The sequence below is a fragment of the Equus przewalskii genome, chromosome X, assembly GCF_037783145.1.
Source record: "Equus przewalskii isolate Varuska chromosome X, EquPr2, whole genome shotgun sequence".
In the NCBI taxonomy this organism is placed as follows: Eukaryota; Metazoa; Chordata; class Mammalia; order Perissodactyla; family Equidae; genus Equus; species Equus przewalskii.
The window spans coordinates 14,756,349-14,783,085 of record NC_091863.1 but is presented as its reverse complement, the minus strand read 5'-3'; the positions used below and the strand labels follow the sequence as shown (position 1 = coordinate 14,783,085).

The 26,737-nt window shown below is 40.5% G+C and overlaps 1 long non-coding RNA gene across 1 annotated transcript in view; it reads right to left on the bottom strand.

Moving 5' to 3' along the window:
- Positions 1 to 5,528: 5,528 nt before the first annotated feature.
- LOC139081003 (uncharacterized) overlaps positions 5,529 to 26,737 on the bottom strand; it is a 41,829-nt gene continuing 20,620 nt past the window's right edge. Inside the window, exons 2-3 of the long non-coding RNA XR_011535927.1 lie at positions 11,846 to 12,025; positions 5,529 to 10,156 (exon numbers count right to left, since the gene is read on the bottom strand). This is a non-coding gene — a long non-coding RNA (uncharacterized lncRNA). The remainder of the gene's footprint in view (positions 10,157 to 11,845; positions 12,026 to 26,737) is intronic.

Below are 26,737 nucleotides of genomic sequence, written 5' to 3'. Positions count from 1 at the left end.
GTAGAGAGGTCAGAAAGTACAGAAACTGCCAGAGATAATCACTATCACTATTTTTGGCATATTGAGGTTACATTCTTTCATTCTTTTTTCTTTTTCTTTTACACATACACACGTTATATGAAGGTACACATGTATTGGAATCACACTATATATGTTGTGTGTAATTTGTTAACTCAATACTATATCTTAAATCTTTTTACCAAATTCTTTTAAAACATAATTTTTAGTGGCTAGATATACCCCATAATATGGACATATGTTATAATTTATTTAATTGATTCTCTCTTTTGAGACGGATTGTTTTTAATTTTAGGATATTGTCAACAATGCTGTGATGAACCTCTTGTATGAAAGTATACACTTTCCCATGTCTTCCTGATGGTTTTATTCAAATAAATTTCAAGAAATGGAATTTCTGGGTTAAAGGCAATGCATAGTTTTAAGGCTTTTGATGCACTAGTGCCAAATAGTGGAAAGGCTATTCTAGCTCCCATCAGAAGTGCCTGGGGCTCATTTCCTGTTCTTACTACCAATGGGTATTATCGTTAAAAAATGTTTTTTTGAGAGTTGCATACTTCTAAACACGTGTCAGCTAAAAGAAACAAGAGTAAGATATTGTTATGAAACAATAGTGAGAAACGTGAAAAAGGAACCAATTCTTCAATATTCACAGCATTGAAATAATATCCTTTTATGCCTGTGGCCAGTTCTTCCAAGGGCTTAAATTTTGGAATCTGTTCGAATTACACACATTTCTTAGACATAGATAACTTTGGATTATATTTTCTAAATCTATTTTGATAAGCAAATCGTCAAACCCACTAATGTAGACTCAAATAGCTAGGTGAAGTAGTCCACATTTGTGCCCTTACCTAATTTTATTGCTATTAGAATTAGATTTTTAAAAACATAATTAGACAGTAGCCTTTCTCCAAGTTCATTGGAGATCTTGAAGTTGCTTTCAAAGACCTTTCCCTTACTAGAAAAGTGGTCATCTCTTGCTTAGTTTGGCTGGCTGAGGAATTTTGGCTAGCCGCCACAGGAAATAGTCACATTGTGGAAAGGATCTGAAGGAAGAAAGGAAAAGAAGTTACAGTTAATCATGGGGTACATGAGTCAGCCTCATTTTAAGGATTTACTCTGAAGTGGAGAATTCAAAAAACACGGGAAGCCCTAGGGATGGAGAAGGAGAAAACTATTAGTAGTTGGAATAATTTTCTTCAAAGATTCCTTTCTATATGAACTGCCATGAAAACCATCTGGATGTTGAAGTCAGTATGCATCTGCGAATGCTCTCTTCACTCCGGATACTCTTCTGGATGAAAAAAGATAAAGGTGTGCATCTGGAGTGGCTCAGAGGACTTCAGATTTTGATATTTAGACAGACCACAGAAAAATGACTCAGATGCGATACGTCAGTCTTCTCCTGAGATTATGGAAGTTCTTTGTGAGGGAAGATTTCTTTTCATTTAACGCTACAAATGAGTATGTTAGTGGTTGGAGCATCAAAATGGGATTTAGGATTCCTTTCTCTGGTTTGCCATTAGTACTTTTGGTGGCCTTTGGCAACTAATTTTGCCTTTTTTCAGGTTCTGTAAAGTGCTAAAACGCAAATGATTAAGAGATGCCAATAAGTTTTTTTTTTTTTTTGGAGGAAGATTAGCCCTGAGCTAACTACCGCCAATCCTCCTCTTTATGCCAAGGAAGACTGGCCCTGAGCTAACATCCATGCCCATCTTCCTCCGCTTTATTTGTGGGACACCTGCTACAGCATGGCTTGCCAAGCGGTGCCATGTCCACACCTGGGATCTGAACTGGCGAACCCTGGGCTGCCGAGAAGCGGAATGTGCACACTTAACCGCTGTGCCACCGGGCGGCCCCAAAGAAGATTTTTACAAATACTTTGCCGGCAGAGGACATGTATGAAGGACCAAATAGTTGAAACTTTGCTTACTGAACACATCTGATGATTAACTCTCAAAATGAGAAAAGTAATTCTGCTTTTATATTTGAATAAGCTTTATCCCATAACCTGGATAAAGCAATTTAATACCATTTATTAAGACTATAAAAGCTGCTGCATTTATTGAATGGCTTTCTGACATCTATTTTTAACATATGACAAGTGTTGTACTTGGCAAGCCCTCTGCAGTATCCCCAATGAATGGTCTGCCAGAGTAATTTGAGAGTAAATATTTTGAGGCATTATCACCCTCAGGAGGTTTTTATTAACTAGGTGCTTATGGATAGTGCTATTTTAAGGCCCTCTGCGTGTTGCTTTAGACTTCATAATTAGGATTCAATAACGCTGTAGTGGGGGTAGAGCCAAACTTTGCCTTGCAGGGAAATTAGGCCGTAGTTTGCTTTCTTCATGTAGCTATTGTGTTCAAAGGGACATGGTTCAAAGGGACTCAAAGTAGAGTCCCACAGTGCTGCAGAAATAGTGTTGATTATAGACTAGGCACTGTGCTAGTTGCTTCTCATTTGTTATCTCATTTAATATGTACAGTACCCTGCAAGTAGGTGTTATTATTCCCATTAGACCCATGAAGAAACTGATGCCACAAAGAAGGAAAACAATTGATTCAAGGTCCCATAAATACTGGAGCAGGGATGTGAGTCACTGTACTCCAGAGCCCACACTCTCGGTTGTGTCCCATGCTGCTCTGATATACACTGATGTACACCCAGTCGTCTGTTATCACAGTGAACTAATTGTCCTGCTTTTTAAAACCGGAAGTGTTATTCTGCTGCTGATATACCCTCCTCCTTGCCAATGACATGACCCAACTGCCAAGAATGAGCAAAAACCTAACCAGAGTGTGATTAATGAATGGGTTATTTCCTATTAGGCCCTGTGGTAGACAAAATAGTGGCTTCCCAAAGATGTTTATATTCTAATTCCTGAAACCTGTGAATATGTTGTGCTACATGGCAAAGAGGAAATAAGACTGAGATGGAATTAAGGTTGCTAATCAGCTGATCTTAAAATGGGGAGATTATCCTGGATTATCCAGGTGGGCCCAATGTAATCACAAGGATCCTTAAATGTGGAAGAGAGAGAGTCAGAAGAGGTCAGAAGAGGAATTCAGAGTGATGTGATGTGAGAAAGACTGACGGCCATTGCTCGCTTTGAAGATGAAGGAAGGTGCCATGAGCCAAGGAATGCTGGCAGCCTGAAGAGGCTGGAAAAGGCAAGGAAAGGGATTCTCCCCTAGAGGCTCTGGAAGGAACACAGCCCTCCCACCACCTTGAGTTTAGCCCGGTGAGACCCATTTCAGACTTCTGACCTCCAGCGCTGTGAGATAATAAATTTGTGTTAAGTCACTAAGTTTGGGTAACTGGTTACAGCAGTGATAGGAAACTAACACAGGACCTTTATTGATAAAGTTTATTAGAGGTTGGCAAATAATGGCCTGCAGGCCAAATCTGGCCTGCCACTTGCCTTTGTAAATAGTTTTATTGGAACCTACCCACACCCATTTGTTCGCATATTATCCACGGCTGCTACAATGGCAGAGTTGAGTAGCTGTGGCTGAGCCATTGGGCCTGCAGAGCCTAGAATATTTACTGTCTGACTCTGCACAGAAAGAGACCCCTGATGTAGAGTATAGTTACAAATACAATGCTATAACAATGGATGCAAATTAGGTGTAAAAATGTACGAAATTTCTTTGAGAAAAAGAACAAATCCTCCTATACTTTTTTTGGTTAGTAGTCTAAATTTCCTCTTGAACAGAGAACATAGCAACATTCCAGAAGGCCCTGATCAGTTTGATGCTAGTGAGTTGAAATTCCAATGTGTGTCATACTATAGAAAGGTCATATTGCATGAATGTGAAGTTAAGGAATAAAAAATTTTATGAGAGGATATTTATGCTGTTGAGGTAGGTAAGAATTTAATTTTAATTCTTGTCCTTCCCTTCAAAAAAAAAAAAAGAAAACAGAATAATTTCCAGCCTATAAAAGGTTGTTTTTCCGTTCTTTTCTTAAATCCCTCTTTCCTGCTCTCAACTGGGAAGCTCCTCTTGGATTGGCAGCATGTGCTGTCCAAAAGGCCACCAGGCCAGTGCTCTCTGCACCGCCTGGCGTCAGCCTGCTATTCCCAATTAGCCTCAGCTGGGCCACTTCCTCTTTGAGTCAACTCCCTTCTGAAATGGGTGACAGAGGTGGACGCTGCTGGAAGACGGTTGTGCACTTGAACTTGATTATAGAGTAGCATTTCCATTCATGTCTGGCAATGGTTCTTTTATTGTAATGTTAGAATATTATTTTGGCAAGTGTTTCATTTCTACTAAATGCCCCTTTTTAGCATCTTTGGCCACAGACCCTAACTTTTGTCCTGAATGTTTGTGAAAATCTGTTTTCTTAAAATGGTTAAACTTTTTATCATGGAAAACATCAACCATTTATAAAAGTAGATAGAATAGTATAATGAACCCCTTCACTCACTGTGCTCGCTTCAACAATGAACGACTCCTGGCCAGTCTTGTTTCATCTTCCACACCCACCTACTTCCTCTTCACCTAAATTTTTTGAAACAAATCCCAAATATAATATTGTTCCACCCATAAATATTCCAGTATGTATCTCAGAAAGAAAGTCTTTTAAAAAAATATAATCATATACTATTATCATTTCTTAAAAATGTTTAACACTAATTCCTTATCAAATGTCCAGTCAATATTCAAGGAAATCGTTTTTTAACAATTATCTCACCCTTGAATATTTTAAGTGGTTTATGATTTTCATTCCCTCCCTCAGGCAGGCTGTGACAAAAGTGGTAAGTGTAGAACTAACTTATATTCACACACGCCATCTTAAACACCGTCCCCCCACACCAACAAACCCCCTGTACCCAAAGAGTAGCTAACCTTTCTCACTGCTGGAATTAGGATCCCAAAGGGGGCAAAGAAGGTAGAGGTGGGAATGTGGCCATTGTACCTTCCTTTAACTCTGACCAGCTGTGTGCAGCTCAAATATCAACGATCCCTTTTGCTTCCTTCTTTCTTCATTTCATGTCCAGGAAGTTCTCTGGAGTCTTTGTAGAATTCCTCCCTACTCACATGCTAGCTTCTCTCATAAAACTTAAAACATATTTCCGACACTTTGAAATCCTTTTCTGTCCATCCCTGAAGATAAATGACACACTGTCACTTGCTCAAGCAGAAGTGTGGACAAGGGTCTATGGGGTGAGACTTTGTCTATCACTTGTGTTTCTGAGGGGATTCACAGACTTTTGCTTTCAGTGTTTAAGAAATGTGTGTGGTGACTCAGGAAAACAATGATTTTCTCACAAATGGAAACTATAATGAGCCAAATTTCCCTTTTTTATTTTCAGTCTCTCTTGCCGAAGAGAGCCTGTTCTTTCCATTCAGGCTAGCCCAGTGGATGCTTACATCTGTCCTGCCTTTATGGGGCTGGGGCTGGAGTTAGTAACAGGGCAGGCAGGAAAGGTGTGTGTGTGTGTGTGTGTGTCTGGCACTGCCCAAAGCTTTGCTTTAAGCCTGTCATGGTTGGTGCTTTTTTAAAAAAAAACAACAAACCAGCTTTATTGAGATATAATTCACATAACCATACAATTCACCCATTTAAAGTGTACAATTCGATGTTTTATTCATAGAATTGTGCAACCATCATCACAATCTAATTTTAGAATATTTTCATCCCTTCCAAGAGAAAGTATGCACTCATTGGTGGCCACTCCCCATCTCCCCCTGCCCCCTATCCTGTGGTCTAGGCAACCACTAATCTTTCTGGCTCTATAGACTTGCCCATTCTGGACATTTCGTGATTGATGCTTTTTTATTTTTCATGGTTCAACTTTTAGGTACTCTTTGGCAATTGGGGACTTAGAATTTTCATTGATGGCTAACTTATGCCCTTTACCACTCAAAATCTAAACTGAAATGTGAAAAGGAAACTCAGAAAGGGTAACGCTAATTGTATTTCCAGGGGGAAAATAGAAATATAATATGTTCAGTAGAAGCTGTTAGATATTTTTTCGCCTCAGAATAGTCTTAACAAATTTCTAACTAAACAAAGAACTGAAGTAAAATGCTTTCACATAGATCTAGGTCTGCATAGCAAGTTCTGCCTTCAGCTCCTGGGCAGTGTTATCTAGGGCTTTCATGAAATTCAAACATAAAGAGAAGACAACTGAAACAATATTCTCATGCAAGAATTGAGTCTTTATAAACATCTGAAAGAATGGATTAAAAATAATAGATAATCATATTAGATAACCAAACATAATGTAAAAACAGGCCAAAAGATGATCATTTGGAAGTGAATGGAAACAAACATTAACCACAGATAATGGGTCTGCTGAGATGTGTGTGTGTGTGTGTGTGCGTGTGTTTAATTTCCCTTTTCTTTTAAAAACCTTGTCTTGAATCTCTTTCTATTTATTCACTGATGCTTTCGTCTTTAATATTTTTGTTCAGTGCCCCAGAAAATTCAACAATGCAAGTATACAAATTAAAATGTCAGTATCTTTAAAGTTTTGAAGCATTTACCGTTTTTCAAAAGACCTGACAAAAAGGCTTCCGAACCATAGATAAGTATCTCAGAATACTTTCCAAGAACAAATATACAATTAGTCTTCTTATGAAAATGGATTCCGCACCAGAGCTCAACAACATATTGTGAGTTAGCAACACATTCTCCAAAAAGAAGGTGGGATGGTGCTGCAATCTTGGCTGTATTTATAAAAATCACTTGGAGTGTTGAGTCTCAATCTTTGCACTTTGAGATCTGCAGAGCAAAACAAAAATAAAATCCCCAAACACCTCACTATTATTTAAGTCACTTTAGCCAGCTTAATACTTTGGATCTTAATTCTTTGGGTTTGAGTTGATCTCCAAAACAACACCCATTGAGAATGTTAATACAAACCTTAGGTAAATAAAGACTCTTAAAAGACAAAATTTGCAGTCCCATGTTTTGTTCCATTGCTTGGTTTAAATTGAAAATGGTGTTGGGATTTTTTTTGTCTCCTGAGGGAAGGAAACTTTTTTTCTGTTCCTGAGCTTCATGGTTGTTTCCTCTCTTCCACTGTTGGAGACCAACAGAGCCAAGCCTTACATCAGAGCATCTGTTTACACTAGGAAACTTTTGGTAAAATACGACTGGTCCTATAAGGTTGTGGCAAGGAGCTTTGGGTTACTCAATTAAGTTTTAAAAAGCTATATTTTAAACATTTGGAAGAAAACTGTTGCGTGAGTATGCTCTGTCTGAGAAGGGGAGTGAAATGAGGAAGAGTTCTGTCTGCAAGGGGAAGAGACGGGGTGTGAGAGACAGGAGCTCAAGTTCACAGATCATCAGAGACTTTCTCTGGCCACTCTTCAGGCTCTTTGGATCCTTTTACTTTTGGTTAATTAGGAGCGTAAATATCCCCCATAGTTAGGGACAGGGAACTATATTTCTAATACAAAATTGTCGTGTTAGGTAACACAGAACAGATAAAGATTTTAACCACCAATCCTTTATTGATGCAAAAACTTCTTCTGACTCCTACCATCCTGACCGAATCACTGTAGGATGTAGTTTTAGAACCTCTTACTGAACCAGGGAGCTCACTCCTCTTCAAGTAGCCAAGGTCATCTTTTTGTATGCTTTTGTATGACACTAGCAGATATAGAATTTGCAACTGCTTCACTAGTGAGATGCAGTCAAAGAAATCTTAGACCTCATTTTCCTGAATGTAGGATTCTACTGAGCTCTCACGTGATAAAGTCAAAAAGGTCAATGCCTGGTTGTCCCAGGGGAGATATGTTGTAAACCCCAGGTGGAAAGCCTTCACAGCCACAATTCTTTCTTTTATTCAACAAATACTTACTGAGCTCTTCTTATGTGCCAGGAGCTATTCTGGGTGCTCAGAATACAGAAATAAATAAGACTGACAAAAATTGTTACCTTCATGGAGCTCCTATTCCAGTGGGAAGAAAGGATACAGATAATAAATGTTGGTGGTTGTCCAGCAGAAGTCCATTTTCTAGTTACAGTTAGGTGTGGTCATGTGACTAAGCTCTCACTGATGAAATACGAGTGGCAGTGACTTACACTACTTCCTAGATTGAGCTTTCAGACTTTGCTCCTGCTTCCTTCACATTCTCTTCCCCTTTTCTGCCACCTGGAACCTGGATCTGGCGGTGATCCAGCTTCAGCCATGCATATGAGAACAGTGCCCTAGGAGGTGGAAGAGCAACACAGCAGAAGGAGCCCAGATTTCCCAATGGTTGGAGCAAAGATACCCTCTGGTCTAGACTGTTCAATTCTATATTCTTCAGACCATGGTATTCTGGGGTTTCTTGCTTTTAGCCATTTGGCAATACCCTAACTAACATAATAAATAAATAAATATGTGAAACATGATATGTCAGATGGAATTAATGTGATGGAGAAAAATAAAACAGTAATGAGAACAGAGAATACCAAGATGCAGGAGGAGTTTTAAATATGGAAATTGAAGGACTCACTGAGATGACATTTGAGAAAAGGTGTGAAGGAAGTGAGAGAATCAAGTGGTACAGATATCTAGGGGAGGGTGTTCCTGGCAGAAAAAAATGGCAAGTTCAAAAGCCCTGAGGTGGGAATATGCCTGGCGTATTTGAGGAACAAAAGGAGGTTAGTGCGCTTGAGCAGAGTGAGTGAGGAAAGACTAGCAAGAGATGGAGTCATAGAGGTGGTGAAGGGAGGAGGAGGGCAAGGAAGTAGATCACAGATGGCCTTTGGTGGGCCCTTATGAGGACTTTGCCTTTTAATCTAAGTGGGAAGGGGAGCCACTGGAGGGCTTTGAGACAGAGTAGGAATATGATCTGGCCTCTGTTTATACAGGATCCTTTCAGCTTCTGTGGTAAGGAAATGCTCTAGGAGATCAAGGGTGGAAGTGCAAGACCAGTTACAAAGCTATTGCAGTACTCTAGTGGAGAATTGAGTATTGGCTTGGCTCAGGATGGTAGCAGTGATGGTGGTGAGAAGTGGTCGGATCTCGGTTGCATTTTGAAGCTGCTGATGCAATAGACGTGGGGTACAAGAGAAATAGAAAAGTCAAAGATGATGCCCACACTTCTGGCTTGAAAACTTAGAAGAAAGGAGTTGCCATTTATTGAATTTTGGAAGATTCTGTGAAGAGCAGATTTGAGGAGGAAGAGTAAGTTTTGGGGCATGTTAAGTTTGAGATGTCTCTTAGACATCCAAATAGAGATGCCAGGTAGGCACAGATGGATATGTAAATCTGGAATGAAGGGGGAGATGCGTCAGCACACAGATGATATTTAAAGCTATGAATTGGATGAAATTACCAGGGGAGGGAGGGTTGTGGAGAAGTGGTATGAGGATAGAGATCTGGAGCCCTCCAACGTTTACAGTTTGGGGAGCTGAGAAGGAACCGGCAGGGGTGACTGAGAAAGAATCTTCAGTAAGGTAGGAGGAAAGCCAAGAGAGTTTGGCATTCTGAAAGCTGTGTGAAAAAAGTATTTCAAGGAGATTATTCACTGGGAGGAACTGAGCAACAGAAAAGAAGCACTGCTCTGAGAACAAAAACCCCAAGGTGCTATTTCCATCATTTATCGCCTATGAGAACTTCACTAAGTCTCTTAATAAAATGGTGGCCCAAAGAATTTATCTGTAGAAGGGGACAACTAATCCAATGATCCAAAAGCTTTCTCCAAGCTATAATATTTTGGGGGAGAAGAAACAAAAGCAAAAACTTCCTGAAAGTTTTCTTTCAGGAAGAAAGAAAACTGTGATTTGGTGTGTGTGATTTGGTTTGCGTTCTCTAGCAACAATGTAAGTGTTTCTGAGGGTAGAGAAACAAGTCCTATATACCTACACCCCCACAACCCCCACAGTGGCTAGAGGGTCTCATGGCAGGCATACAGTAGAGACAAGTATTTGATAATTCCACATGAAACTCTTCAGCCTGATCTTTGTCTGAATCCTGAGGATTAGAGATGCAACTGACAGAAGAAATAGAGCTGGTTCCCATGAGAAGAAAGTCCAGGAGGACACAGATACATGAGCTCCACATGCAGTGCACAAACACCGTCCATCTATCGCCACCTCCTCTTTCAGTCAACTCTTGAAACCACTCAAAGATGCGTCTCAACTTTTTTCCTTTCCTTTCTCTGGTACATTTCCATCATTGGAGATGCTAAAAAGGAAAGCAAAGCAGGCAGCCAAAGTGGAAAAGATCATGGAGACAAATGTACAAATAGAACCGTGAACTTCCAAGTGACTTATTGGGAAGAGGTTGTCTCTATTAGTTCTTTAGTGGTAAATGTACAAATATCCAGTCCAGGAGTTATTTCTTTTTAGCTTTGGCTATCATTTTCCATAGATATTCAAACTGACCAAAGCAAGGTTTTGAAGCTGCTCAGCTGGACTTTTTTTCTTTTTTGAGTCTCTTTTGGGTTTGTATCATGCCACTTGATTGCTTTTATGAACACTGCAGAATAATGTATCTCCATTGTTTCTCCCAGTGATTGTATAGTGTAAATATAGTGATTTTTATAGTGTAAAATGCCAATGAAATTTGGGAACCTGAGCTCTTAATTTTTTTAGGATTATCACTAAACAGTACATTGGTTTAACCTTTAAGTCCTCAGCATAATTTTTTGCTCACTAGTTTAATTCTCAAATATAATGAATGAAATTTCAGAAATGCAGGCTATGAAACAATCCTAATCACAGTGTTTTCATGATAAGCACCAGCCTAAACGATTTCCCAAGAGCTTCTTGTCAAAAGACAATCAAAACAGAATAGTGAAGTTTCCTTTAAAAAAAAGCTGCAGAATTGTGTTTGTTGAAATTGGATTTGGTTAAAAGTCTACCAATAGATCATTAAGTAATCATACTTAGTGGCCTCTTTTATTGTAACAGTTGCTTAAATTCAGTATAAACATAGAATGACATGAAATTTCTTCATTTGAGCAACCTCAAGAAACTTGAGTAGTTTTTTCAGGAATAACAATGTTATGAGAGTGTCTTGTTTTCTCTTACAACTCAGAATTAGTTCATTTTGTGCTATTAATGTGCTTGCAATCTGGATGGGCACCTCAATTGCTCCTGAGTAACTATGTTTTTGAGGAAATCTGAGATGTCTTACAATCTGGATGGGCACCTCAATTGCTCCTGAGTAACTACATTTTTGAGGAAATCTGAGATGTCTTGCACTCTGGATGGGCACCACAATTACTCTTGAGTAACTACGTTTCTGAGGGAATCTGAGGTGTCCTACTGATCTAAACCAAATAAACAGTTTCGAACTTCTTTTGGGGCCTTGCTCTCTTTCCACTTCTTGCCCCTTTTAGTCTTCCTTTACCTGGAGATGTCAACTCAAAAGGTATATGTACAGTCTACATTTTTAGTGATTTTAAGAACTACTTTCACTACCTTTTGAAGCCAAAACAGTGTATTTACTATGTGATAAGTTGTTTCCTCTCGCTATTGAAAATAAAGCAGTTTAAAGAGCCAGGGAACTTTTCTAATAGGTCTCAAAGACTTGCGTAAGTAGAAATACTTTTGTCTTTTCCGTGCATCCTCTTCTTGGTGGTGATATGAAAACAAGATCTTTGCCATTGGTTTGTAAGACAGGATATCAGTTTGCTTTCTAGCTGCCAATACCAGAAAATCTAATTACAAACAGCTTAAACCAGCGCTTCTCAAACTTTATTGTGGCTAGGAACTATGGGGGATCTTTTTAAAATGCAGATGCTGATTCAGTAGGTCTGGAGCAGGCTGAGATTCTGTATTTCTAACAAGCTCCAAGTCATGCTGATGCTACTGGCAATCATGCTGCACCTTGAGCAGCAGGGGCTTAAATAGTAAGAACTTTTATTACCTCATGTAACAAGTCCAGAGGAAGGAAGTTCTAGGGTTGGTTCATTCAGAAGTTTCACGATATCATCAAGAACCCAGGTTCTTTCTTTCTTTCTGCTCCGCCATCCTCAGTATGTTGGCATTGGTCCACACGTTTGTCCTCTCATGGCCGCAAGATGGCTGCAGCAGGTCCTACTATCACCTGCCATAGACAGAGGAAGAGAGACCAGTTTCTCCCTATGTATCTTTCTGAGTAAAGAAAACTCTTTCCCAGAAGACTTTGTACTCAACCCCCAGAAGACTTTCCCTCATGTCCAATTGACCAGAATTGTGTGTCACAAGTTTGTTCCAAAACCAACCATCAGCAAGAAGAATGGTTCTGATTGCTTTTGACTACTCAAGATTCATCCCGTGGTGCTGGGAAGTGTCCTGACCTTCCTTGAAACACGTAGCTATCTGACAGTGGAACAAAATCAGGGATCTATTTGTTACGGAGAAAGAAGGTGACAGGGCTGTTGGGTAGGCAGCCAAGACTGTTTGCCAAAGGCAATGTCCAAGACTGGACTTCTAATTTTCATGTGCATTTCTTGGTTTTTAAACAAGAATTCAAATATCATTATAACAAATGTCACTGAAATGAAAAATTCCTTATAACCATATGTCTAATATTCAGTAAATGGATAACACATTCTAAACAATATTCAATGAAACAATTAGGGTCAACTCCAACGAGACTAATGAAATCTATTTTTTATTTTTAGCATGTTTGTCCTCTATTTTGATGACCTCCTGTAAGTCCATTTGGGCTGCTATAATATAGTACCATAGGTACCAGGTGGCTTATAAACAACAGAAATTTATTTCTCACCATTCTGGAGGCTGGAAGTCCAAGACCAGGGTGCTGGCATAGTTGGGCTCCGGTGAGAGCCCTCTTCCTGGTTTACAGATGGCTGCCTTCTTGCTGTGTCCTCCCATGGCAAGAGCAGAGAGAGGAAGCAAGCTCTCTCATGTCTCTTTGAAGGGCACTAATCCCATTCTTGAGGGCTCAACCCTCATGACCTAATCACTTTCCAAAGGCCCCACTTCCTATTACCATCACATTGGGGGTTAGAATTTCAACATATGAATTTGGGGTGACACAAATATTCAGGCAATAGCTCTTCCCATCAACCCATTCCCCTGGCCCAGGAATCCAGGACCTGCTTGTGAGCTCTCCTGTCTTCCCAGGGGTCTCTTTTCAACCATGTACACTTCTCTAGGCCAAGTTTCAACCTCTGGACAATGTGGCAGAGGAGAGCTCACCTCTTAGGGCACTAATTAATGCCGACACTAGAATGGCTTCCAATCAACTAATTTTCTACCTTTCCAAGGCAATGTCCACATTTTAACACAGGTCTTTAACCACACAATCCAGTCTTGAGGACCAGCCTAGTTCACGAGGAGGGGTAGCCTAGGAGGACTTGGAGATGGATTAGTCATTTTAATATTTCAAAAAGAGACTATAAAAATCAAAGATTATTGATCTCTAGATCTCATAATCTTAGATTTCAAAGGAGCAAATGAGAAAACATCTCCCAAATAGCTACTAAGAAGATGAAATAAGAGAGTAGAAAGAAAAGAATGTACCATGTATGCATTTTCTACATAGGAAGTAGCACTAGTCCTCTTTGTCCATCTTGAAACTCCTTCTTCCTTTGATTTTCATGGATGTATGCACCCATTCATTTATGAAACATGTATTGAATTCCCACTAGACAGCCAAAATAAATCATTCTTCATTTTTTCCTAAATGCCTTGCTACTAAGTAAAAAGTTATTAAATAAAAATGTTTCCATTAATTTCATGGAAAAAAACCATGATATATTCATCCCAACCCCAGATACTGGAAGAATTTTTACAGATAGAACAATATATCAATTGAATAATAAAAATGTTTCTGTATGTAATAAAGAAAATTTTAAAGTAAATAAATTTGAATCCATAATAAAAGCAAGTTTTATTGAACTCACCAAAGGAAAAGAGAAGAGTTGTTGGTGAGGTAGTGGTGGAGGGTGTGGGAGGGAATCAGTCTTTGGAAGGTGTGGAGAGATGTGATTGACTTTCAGGCAGACATTCAGTATTAGAGTCGTATGCGCATATTGTTAATTTTCATTTACTTGAGACTTGAACACAGAAGACAGTTCTGACGTGGATGGCTTTGGCATAACAATAGAAGAAGTGGAATCTCTGGGTTGAAAAAGGGTGAAGTGGAAATTCACTTGTCTTCTCATAGTTTGATCATGGCTGTCCAAAATTGGATTGATTCTCCATCCACTGTGTAAGATGTTTCAAGTCTCTCAAATATCTCATGATAACTTCTTGGGACATGATGTAATTTCTTAGAACACACAACTGATTGAGAGTTTTTCTTTATCTTTTCAGGATTTGCAAAAATCATACGCAGTAGAGTGAACCCTGCCTCTTAATCTAACACCCATTACGTGCAGCTGGTTATCAAGTTAGCTTGCTAGATTATACCTCTGCTTTGTGTCTTTCATTAGTTTTCTACTTCACATACTCTTGGGCACCAGATTAGTCCAGGTCTGCCTCTTGGCTCATATGAACCCCCCATCCACCCTTCTGATTAGAGGTGGTACAGATGGTGATTAAGAGCAAGGGCTCGGGAGCCAACTGCCTGTGTTCAAATTCATCATCTACAGCTTCCTAGCTATGTGACCTCAAAAAGCTTACTTAATCTTTCTGTGCTTCACTTTCCTCACCTATATAACGGGATGATAGTACCTACCTTGGAGGGTTGTTGTGAGATTTGTTTGAGTTAATAAAGATATGTACTCAGAACGGTGCCTGGTACACAGTGAGCTCTCAATAAGCATGTTTATTTTAGCTTCCCTTTCCTCCACTAACTACCCCCTGTGCTGCTGCAGAATTATCTTCCTAAATCATCTTGCTAACTGCTACTATGTATTTACTATGTGCAGGTATTGTCCTAGGCATTTTACCTACAATACCCATTTAATCCTTGCATATTATCCCTAGTTTACAGACGAAACTAAAACTCAGAGTACGCTGGGATTGGGACATGCACACTAAAAGTTTAGAATTTTGGTAGTTAAAAAGAAAAAAGGCACTAGATCCATGGTCAAGTGGTTAAGTTCACGCACTCCACTTTGGCAGCCCAGGGTTTTGCCGGTTCAGATCCTGGGCGCAGACATGGCACCTCTCATCAGGCCATGCTGAGGTGCCATCCCACATAGCACAACCAGAGGCACTGACAACTAGAATATACAACTATCTACCAGGGGGCTTTGGGGAGAAGAAGATGAAGACAAAAAAAGAAGGTTGGCAACAGATGTTAGCTCAGGTGCCAATCTTTCAAGAAAAAAAGAAAAAATATATGGTCTGGAGGTATATTGAGGGGCTCTTTTATTTGGTTGGTCAGTCCTTATCTGGTTGTATTAGTTGGCTACTGCTGAAAAAATGCTGTATAACAAGCAACTCCCAATTCTTAATGGTTTACTATGAGAACATCACATGGCCAAGCCCAAAGTCAATGGGAGCAGGGAAGTATACTTTTTATGCTCTACCGGGAGGCACTGTAAGGTTGCTGGCAGAAAAAGGAGTGAAAAATCAAGAACAATCATCCAATCTAATACATTGGGGTAGAACCAGACTTATTCCTGGTGGTGAGGGGCACAGCCACTATGCTAAAATTTCAGTGGTCAATATCTTTCTGTGCCCCTTTTTAATGCTCCCCAGGTGATTCCAATGTGCATCCAGGGGTGAAGCCCCCTTGAAAGGAATCCTCTAACAGGTAGACTTGCTTTTCAAACACTTCACTGAAGGTCACCAAATGTCAAAAACACCGATAAGGATGCTAACAAACTCATTTAGTCTTTCTACATCCCATAATATTGCAAATAGAACTATGTGAACCCCAATTTCTTTTTCACCGTGGTTTGTGGCGAACATTGAAGTGGCCTCAACAGGCAGGAGCACTTGGAGGCTCTGAGAATTCTGCCCTTCCCTCCCTCTTTGCTTTCTGGACATGGATTTTGGTTTCTTTTCTTAAGAGACCTGGGTGGTGAATAGATTGTCCCAAGAGCATGAGGCAATTCTGTTCATAGTGTTCCCTGCTGCTCTTTTTCTAGGAAATCCACTTGTGTTCTAAGAAGATGATTACATTCACCTCTGCCCCCAAGCAAGTCATTGAAAAGCTGAGCTAAGGCCAAAGCTTCTTCAAAACAGTTTTGTAGAGATTCAGATGCATAAAATAAATACACAACTTCTGAGTGCCAAAGACTCTTATAAACAATTGATGGACAAGCTGCCTGACTAATATAATTCACTTCATATGAAGGCACATTTACATCCATAGCAATGCTTCATCTTTCTGACTTTTCAGGGAATGAGGAAATTCACATCCCATAATTTCCTGGAAAATTGAAGCTAGTTTCTTTGGGTGGTTAATTTTAACCCTTTTATTAAAAAAAAGGAAATGACTCTAAAATGAGACCTACACTAGCTGTTTTCTTTAATAGGGAATATAGAAAATGGGATACGAAAAGTGAGATATCACCTCCAACTTCCAACTCAGCATGACTCAAGCTGCGCACATCTTCTTCCCCTTGGAACAAGCTCTGCTTCCACCCTCCTCTTCCCAGGCGGAGGCGCCACCCACCACACAGGCCCTCAGAGAACTAGCCTCCACAGCTCCATCTTCCTCATGCCCACCCAGTCAGTCCCCAAACCCTGCTGATTTTGCCACCCGAGTATTTTCTCAATCCTCCCCCTCATCTCTATCCCTACTACCACTGCCCCATTTCCATTGCTTACCACCACCTCTGCCTGGACTCCTGGAAAAGCCACATCTCCACTCTGCATATTCACTGATGGTCTATTTACAGTACTCACCTGCTCATGTCATATGGTTGTTTGAAATCTTTCAAAGGCTTTCCAATGCCTGCAGGATAAAGCCCAAGCTTGGGAAAAGAGCATACGACACCCTTGGTAACACAGCCTCCAAGTCTCGATCTTTTCCTCTAACCTTCCCTACCCCTCTGTTGATGCTCTGATTGAAATACAGTTCTGCTTAGGTTCCTGCAGAGAGAAGCCTCTGGGCCTTGCTCCTCCTGTTCCCTGGACCTGAAATACTGTTCCCCCTTCTCTTTGCCTACTCAGTTCCAACTCTCCCTTTAGGATACAGCTGAGGCTCTTCTTTCAGAAAGTCCACCTCCTTCCCTGCTTATTGGCTGAGGAGGATGCCCCTCCTTAGAGGTCCCACAATGCCCCGTGCATATGATTGGGTCAAGGTGAAGAATATACTCAATTCAATCACATGGTGATATAGTTCGGTGTCCACTCACATTTTCTTCTCCCTGCTTTCACTCTCAGTGGCCATTTATCAAGGCCATCTTTGGGTACACTTTTAATTTCCCCCTAACTCCCATCACATTCTGGACAGCAGCTGCTCATCTACAGCGGCCTGGGGAATTGGATAACCAGGCTTACTAGGAATTATGGATCCAAAAAATGGCAAGCGTCGTTAGGTCTGGATGTTGGCACTATAGGTGATATATTTTTCTTTCTACTTTCATTTTCAAACCAAATTTCCTCTAATAAATACGCACTATTTTTATGATAAAGATGTTAAGAATATCCATTTTAAAGAGTTGGTAAAGCTTCTAGTGAAGGGTCAGCACCTCAGGCTAATCCTATAGAATTCCCAGATTCTAAGTGTCCCCAGACCAGGACCAGCATCCTCACCTAGGAACTTGGTAGAAATAATTCTTGGGTCCTACTCCAGACCTACTGAATCAGGAACTAAGGCTGGGGCCCAACAATCTGTGTTTCAACAAACCCTGCAGGTGATTCTGATGCACACTTAAGTTTGAAAATCACTTAAATTTAAGGAGTAAAGTTTAGAGCGTTAACATAGGGCTTGAGGACAACTGCTATTTCAGGTGTTTGGAGGTTTTTTAGTTGTTGCTTATTTCCAGGTTTAGGGCCCTGTGTTCTAGCAGGCTGTGGCTGCTGAGGAGCTTCTTTCTGAACCTCATGGGGATTTGCTACAGCTCTTCGGAGAAGGAAGTGCTTAGACATACTGAGTTCATGAAGAGGGAAAATATGAACAGAAAATAATCGTTTCTCAAACTAGGGGGTGGGTGGGTGGGCTATTGGGTGGATGAAGGGTTAATTTTAGATTTCTTTTTAATGATGCCAATCATGGAGCCTCCAACTTCTATGGACATTTAAAAAATGTTGGTCTAAGGATCGACTGAGTGGAAGACTGTGAAAGGAGAACATTGCTGCTAACAAGACACAGAGGCCAGGTGTCACTGTGGCACTAACTATGGCTTTGGGGATTGGGTATTATAAGGTAGGGAAGGTGCCACAGAGGATAAACTGGGCGAGAAGAAAGCATCTTTTATTTTTCTTTCTATTCCAGGGAGAGCTTGGGAATTGTGCCTTGCTTCAAGCTGTGAAATAACTTTTCAAATTTTTATTGATTTTCACATAAGTAAATTTTAAATTAAAAACATAATACAAATACGAAGTAACGCTGCAAATAGATCACAAGGATATGTAATGAAAAGTAACTCTTCCTTCCCTATTAGAACCCTAGATTCTCTCCTCAGAGGTAACAACTCTTGTTTATCCTTCTAGATGTGGTCTATACATACACAAGCATATATAAGTTCATATATCCCCCTTTTACGCAAAAAGCTTGTTTTTTTCTCTTATTATGTCTAATAAGTTGTCACATCTAAGACAGATACCTCAATTTTTTTCACAGCTGCAGAGTATTCCATTGTATGATTAGGATGTAATTTATTTAACAAGAGTTTTCTGGGGCCAGCCCCCTGGCCGAGTGGTTAAGTTTGCGCACTCCGCTTCAACAGCCCAGGGTTTCACCGGTTCGGATCCTGGGCACGGACATGGCACCGCTCATTAGGTCATGCTGAGGCGGCGTCCCACATGCCACAACTAGAAGGACCCACAACTAAAAATATACAACTATGTACTGGGGGGATTTGGGGAGGAAAAGCAGAAACAAAAAAGAAGATTGGCAACAGTTGTCAGCTCAGGTGCCAATCTTTAAAAAAAAAAAAAGTCTTTTCTGCTCGAGTTTGGGGATCCCTTCCTTTCTTTTCCAGCCTTTCACCAAGAGAACATTTAAGCTGAGCAGGCTTCAGCTATGGTTAAACAATCTCTATTTTTTCCATGTATTATGTATGTTTTCTATTTCTGTAATTTCAAGTAACCCGGCATTTGGTGAGCAAACAGTTCTAAGCCTTGTCTTCCTCCCTGGGGAGGCATTAACCACATTTATAAAAAAATTTTTGAGAAACAGGGGGTGATGTCAGCAAGATGGCAGAATAGGAGATCCCCCACTCATATCACCCCACAGCAACAATAATTTGGCAGCCATCCACAGATGAAAGTGCCTTTGTAGCAGCTTTGGGATCTAGGTGGGAGATTGTGAAACCCTGGTGGAGCCCAAGACTGAGGAGGGCCATTTTGAGAAGGCAGGCCCACACCCCTGTGGCAGGGTCACCAACCGTGATTCTGGCTACGGACTCGGAAATAGCCCTATCCCCCTGGGGACTTAAATACAGTACCATTTGGCATTGGTCCTGCCAACAGCACCCTCTAAGAGACCCGAGAAGGGTCACACTTGCCCATGCCTTGGGTAACAGGCCCACCGATCTCAGTCCTGGCTGTGGACCCTGAAGCAGCCGATGACCGGGCTCCAGCCCCTCTCAGCCAAGATCAGGGAGCAGTTCTGCCCACTCAGGGACCTGCTGGGAGACTGTCCATGCCCTCAGAGGAAGGCCCACTGACCTCAGTCTGATTGTGAATCCTAAAGCAGCCCTGTGACTCTCACCACTTCTCTTCAACATAGTACTGGAAGTCCTAGCCAGAGCAATTAGGCAAGAAAAAGAAATAAAAGGCATCCAAATCAGAAAAGAAGAAGTTAAATTGTCTCTGCTAGCAGATGACGTGAGTTTTAAATAGAAAACCCTAAAGACTCCACCAAACTGTTAGAAATAAACCCACACATATACAATCAACTAATCTTTGACAAGGGTGCCAAGAATACACAATGGGGAAAGGGTAGTTTCTTCAATAAATAATGTTAGGAATACTAGACATTCGTGTACAAAAGAATGAAATTGTACTCCTATCTTACATCATATGCAAAAATTAACTCGAAATGGATTAAAGACTTACACGTAAGACCTGAAACCATACAACTCCTAGAAGAAAATATAGGGAAAAACTCCTTAACATTGGTCTTGGCAATGATTTTTTTGGATGTGACACCAAAAGCATAAGCAAGAAAAGCAAAAATAAACACTGGGAGTACATAAAACTAAAAAACTTCTGCACAGCAAAGGAAACCATCAACAAAATGAAAAGGCACATTACAGAATGGGAGAAAATACTCGCAAATCGTCCATCTGATAAGGGGCTAATATCTTAAGTATAGAAGGAACTCACACAACTTAATAGCATAAAAACCAAATAATCTAATTTAAAAATGGGCAAAGGACCTGGATAGACATTTTTCCCAAGAAAACATACAAATAACCAACAGGTACGTGAAAAAGTGCTTGACATCACTAATCACCAGGGAAATGCAAATCAAAACCACAATGAGATATCACCTCACACATGTTAGAATGGCTGTTAGCAAAAACGAGAAATAACAATTGTTGGCAAGAGTGTAGAGAAAGGGTACAATTCCCTTGTACATTGTCGGTGGGAATGTAAATTGGTACACTCATTATGGAAAATAGTATGGAGGTTCCTCAAAAAATTAAAAATAGAACTACCGTATGATCTAACAACCTCACATCTGGGTATATATCCAAAGGAAATGAAATTAGTATCTTGAAGAGACATCTGCACTCCCATATTCATTGCAGCATTATTCATAGTAACCAAGATATGGGAACAACCTAAGTGTTCATTGATGGGTGAATAGATAAAGAAAATATGGTATATTTATACAATGGAATATAATTCAGCCATAAAAATTAAGGAATTTCTGCCATTTGTGACAACATAGATGAACCTGGAGGGACATTATAGTAAGTGAAATAAGCCAGACACAGAAAGACAAAGACTGTACACTCTCACTTACATGCGGAATCTTAAAAAGTCAAACTCATAGAGGCAGAGAGTAGAATGATGGTTTCCAGGGGTTGGGGGGTGGGGGAAATGGAACTACTGCGGAGATGTTGGACAAAGTATGCAAATTTTCAGTTATGAGATGAATAAGTTCTGTGGATTTAATATACAGCATCATGATTATAGTTAATAATACTGTAATGGATACTTGAAATTTGATAAGAGAGTAATTCTTAGGTGTTCTCACCACACAAAAAATGGTAACCATGTGAGGCGATGGATGTGTTAATTAGCTTGATTGTGGTAATCATTTCACAATGTATACACATATGAAATCATCACATTGTACACCTTAAATATACAAAACTTTTATTTGTCAATTTTACCTCAATGAAGCTGGAAAAGAATTTGAGAATGCAGAGTCTTCTTTGAGATTGAAAAGAATACCGGTCACACAGCAAAACGTGTTGCAGAGGTTAGCATAGGAAAGAGAAGAGAAGTACTGGAGATTTTATGCCATTTGCCAGCTTTCTTGAAGGTCTTATTTGGAAAAAGGCTATACCTTGGCATTTTATACCATTTCTTTAAAAAGATGAGCAGAACACCCTATAACCATTCCCTCTCAAAGATGTATTCTGTGAACATGTCCCTGGATTAATTATGCCAAATGAGTGGGAATTCATCATTTTTTATTCAACAAATAAATAAATTTGAATGCCCATTACATGCCAGATACTGGGGATATACATCAGTGAACGAACTCTCATGAAACTTAGATTCTAACAGAGGCCTTGAATTAGTTTGCTGGGGCTGCCACAACAAAACACCACAGACAGGGGTACTCAGACAACAGAAATTTCTTTCTCACAGTGCTGGAGGCTGGAAATCCATGATCAAGGTGCCAACAGGTTTGGTTTCTCCTGAGGTCTCTCTCCTTGTCTCATAGGCAGCTGCCTTCTCACTGTGTCCTTGCATGGCCTTTTCTCTGTGCATAAGCATTTCTGGTGTCTCTTTTCTTATAAAGACATCAGTCATATTGGATCAGGACCCCATCCTTAGGACCTCATTTACCCTTAATTACCTCTTTAAAGGCCCTATCTCCAAATGCAGTCACATTCTGAGGTATTGGGGGTTAAGAATTCAATATATGAGTTTGGGGGGGGTGACATAGTTTAGTCCACAACAGGCCCCAATCTAAAAAGTCTCCTACAGCTCCAGGTATGACTTCTCAAACTTTAATATGCATACCAATCAGAGGGTCTTGTTAAAATACAGATTTTGATTTAATAGATCTAGGATGGAGCCTGAGACTCTGCATTTCTAGCAAGCTCCGGGTTATGCTGACCCTGCCCATCTGTGCACCACACTCCGAGTGACAAGCCAAAACTTTCTCCAGCAATAATAGGATTTTTTGGGGGGAAACTTTTCCTAAGTGGCCTGTCAACATTTTTATGGAAATAAAGAGAAAATCCTTCCACTGATTTATCATTCCAGATGATAACAGAATGGGGGCTTTCTAGATGGTCGTTTCTACAAGCTCAACAGGTCACACCAGCTCCTCAGGGATGTCAATTTTCAGGAGTCAGTCAGCCCTTTCATTTCTGGAAGCTGCATGGGAGGACTCCTCTGGATCCCACCCTTTAGGGATGTAACGCCCCAGTTACCAACACTAGGCAGGGACTTAGGAGGAAGCTTTAGGGGTCACCACCAGCTGGCGCTCCCAAGCTTGTTTGAGCTGGAAGATACCGTAGAGATCAGTGACAACAACTGGGTCCCCAGTGCCTTTTGAGAGGTAAAAGAGCTGAGGCACTGCCATGTCAAGCGTCTGCAGGCAGAGCTGGGCCCAAGAGCCGGGACAGCATTCCCTACGGCAGTGGTTCTCAACCGTGGCTGCACATTAGGATTGCCTGGGGAGCTTTTAAAATGTACACACACGCAGGCCCCACTCCAGACCAATTAAATCAGAATGTCTCAGAGGTAGGGGCTGGGCATTGACTTTTTTCCCAAAGAGCCACCATGGTCCAAGTCTAATATACCAGTAGTTGAGAACTACTGTCCCAAAGCAGTACCAGAATCCCCTGGAGGACTGGCTAAATCCCAGATTGCCAGGCCCTCACAGCCCGAGTGTCTGATTCAGCAGGTCTTGAATTTGCATTTCTAACAAGCTCTGAGTGACGGTACTGCTGATGCTGCTGGTCTGTCCTTGAAGCTAATGGGCCTGTGGTCAACCCATTTACCCAGTCCAAAGGCAAAGGCCAGTAGTTGTCCCCACTTTTGGTATCCACTCCTCTGCATGCTGTTCTTGACTTTCTCTTATAAGGCTAATTTCAATGATTGCTTTTTACAGATTTTGACCTGATTTTACCCATTTACAAAACATTGGGGTCTGGGTAAAGGGGAGAAATGGCATTTTCTCTAAGTTCCCCATACTTCTGTGAAGTGGAAGAAGAATAACCTTGCTTACTCTGAGCACAACAGCAATTTTAATACTTTCTCCAACCCCCTCCGCACACATACATTTTCATGAGTTCTCTGTATATGAATCAGAACACGACAATTTCACTTTCCTGAAAATATCCACTCGATTCCAAACTAATGACTAGGTTCTAGATTATACGAACCCCAAATATTTGAAAGGTCTCCCAGATATTTGCCAAATACAAAGGCATGGCTGCCTCACCATGTTCCTCTAGGATGCCCTTTCCAAATCCAATGACTGGCAAATTTGTACATAGGACTCTTCTCCAGCTTCGATTTGAACTCAGAACCTGGAAATCCAACCACCAGAGCTTTAGACACGAGAACTACAGATGCAGACGTGGCCAGGGTCGAGGCAAAGGGCAGGTGGCTTTTTCCATCCTTGCTATGGTGGCTAGGAGAACAGAAGATCGTGTCCATAGCAGGAGGTTGAGGGGGCCTGGCAATCATTCTGAAGAGGTGGGCTGTGGTGGAGAAATGTTCCCAAGCACTAGGAAGGGCCGTGGCAGCAGTGACTGGGTCACATGCTGGTGGAAGATCTTCAGACCATCCTAGTGCAGTATCAGAACCCCCAGCCCTTGCCTCAGCAGCTTGGATAAGCGAGACTTTCTGTCTATACGGACTGCAGGCTGGGGAGGACGTGGCCTAGGAGCCGGACTCCAGTTCAAACTCCTTCCCTGCCAATTTACCAGTTGCGAACTTGAATATTTCCACGCTTCTTGTCCTTAAAATGGGCATAATATTTACTGGTTCATTGTGAGGGTTTAAAGGTAATGTGTAAGTAGCACACAGTACAGTGCCTGGCACATAATAGGCACTCAATATGTGGTAGTTTTTATTGCCTCAAATTCAAGTGTGGATTGAGGTAGAGAGTACACCAGATTGGTAAAATATCACTTTGACAGTTTTTTCCCCACATAATCCAGGCAGTCTGAAGAACACACATAAATGCAGTGGAAAGAATAAAAACAGAACATCTGGAGACTTGGATTCTAGTTCCAGCTCCGACTCCAACAGACCATATGACTTTGGCAAATCAGTTCCTTCTGTTTTTTCATCTGTAAAAGGGGGAAATTGTACCACATGACATCCAAGGCCCCTTCCACTCCAATATTACATGTGTATCCATGAGGCCATCAAAATGGCTCAAAAGCTCATTGTTTAGTGTCTACTATTCCTTAAAGCAGCATTTTCCAAACTTACTTGATAAGAATCACCTGGGATGCTTTTAAACATACAGAGTTCTAGAGCCTTCCCCTGGAGCTGTACTGTCCAAAATAATAGCCGCTAGCCATATGTGCCTATTGAGCACTTTAAATGTGGCTAGTCCAAATTAAGATGTGCTTTAAGAATAAAATACACAGGGGCTGGCCCCGTGGCCGAGTGGTTAAGTTCGCGCGCTCCGCTGCAGGCAGCCCAGTGTTTCGTCGGTTCGAATCCTGGGCGCGGACATGGCACTGCTCGTCAGACCACGCTGAGGCAGCGTCCCACATGCCACAACTAGAGGAACCCACAATGAAGAATACACAACTATGTACCGGGGGGCTTTGGGGAGAAAAAGGAAAAAATAAAATCTTTAAAAAAAAAAAAAAAAAGAATAAAATACACAAAGAAATTTAAGATTTAGCATGAAAAAAGAACGCAAAACATCTCAGTAATTTTTTATTGCTCATATGTTAAAATGATAATACTTTGAATATACGTGAAATATATTATGTATATTTTAAATAATAAAATATATCATTAAAATTAATAAAATATACTTAAGTAAAATAGTCTATTTTAAATATATATTTTAAAGTATTATTAAAATTAAAAATATTATTTAAATAATATAAAATATATTAATAAAATTAATTTTACCTGTTTCTCTTCGTCTTTTGAATGTGATGACTAGAAAATTTAAAATCACATATGTGGCTTGCATGGTATTTCTATTGGATAGCACTGCCAGAGAGGTAAGAATTCAATATGTATACTAAAGTTGAGATAATCTATAATTTTAACACCTGAGCCAGGTGATGCCTGGGTTCATGACTATTTGGGAAACACTCTTTTAGTGAACCAAAACAAACTCACAGCTTTAGGCAAACCTCATGGCTTCCATTAAGAACTCATAGGCCTTAGATGGATGAAGAAATTATTTTGGAATAAGATCAGTCTGGGTAGGCCTCACCATTTTCCACTTTGCTTTTAAAAACTCTGCTAGTGCACTGGTCTTGGCATGGAAATTACTACCCATAATTCCTGAGAATGGAAAAGAGTCAGACTGAAGGGGTTAGAAAAAGGAGGCTTTCTGCCCCGTCCCGTGGTCCTACTGCTCCTCGCTGCTGTAAGGAACTTTTTTCAGGTCAACAGGATGTTATCTTTGGGTCCATATTTGGTTAAAGGTAGGTGGCAGCAGCAGCATCAGACGGCAAGGCCAGAAGCCCATCCAGGAGATTATGAAAATGGTGTTTCACATCTCTAAACTTTGAAAAGCTCTGTGAGCCATTGCTCAGTGCCTAGAAGTCTGGCCCCTGAGCAGACAAATTAGAGAAATAAAAGTCATGCAATGCTGAAGCCCCATCCGGGCTTGGCAGGAAACTCCTTTCCTTCTTCCCTTCCAGGTGAAGCAAAATGGGATCTGCCCACACCCGTGGCATGGACAGTTCTTCCCCACTCCCGGATGACTGGGTCATCTGATTCAGTGCAGCGCAACCTTGCTCGCAGCTGCACTAGACTCCTGGCTTGTCATGGCGGGATCTGAGGCAAAAGAGCACTCTGACAAGCCTCCACTTCACTCTTTGCTTCCAAGAACTTTGTTCCCGGAGGATGTACTAATCAAGGTCTCACTTTATCTTGATTTCATTGCATTTGATTTCAATGTGAACTTTTTAAAACTGTAACTGAACTCCTGCCCTCCCTCCAAAATATACTGTAGGCAAAATAAATTTCCAAACATTAAAAATTTAACACCAATAGAGGTCACCACAAAAGAATTTGTATAGAATGCACTGTGGATAGAAAAAAAAAGTAATCTCAGATAGAAGGTTAGAGATATAAGAAGAGAAAAAGAGTAAATAAAGTAATAAATATGTGGGTGATCTAAAACATCATTAAGTACAAAAGCAACAATGTCTTATAAAGTTGGAAAAAATAGAGCCATAATATCCAATAACGGTAGCAGGTAAAAAAGCAGATGGTGATGAAAGTCAAAGTCCTCTAAAGTTCTTGTGTTTTTAAACAGGAAGGCAAAGATCTTAATTTAAATATTGATGTTATTTTTGCATATTAAAATTCACAGGGTGACCACTAAAGC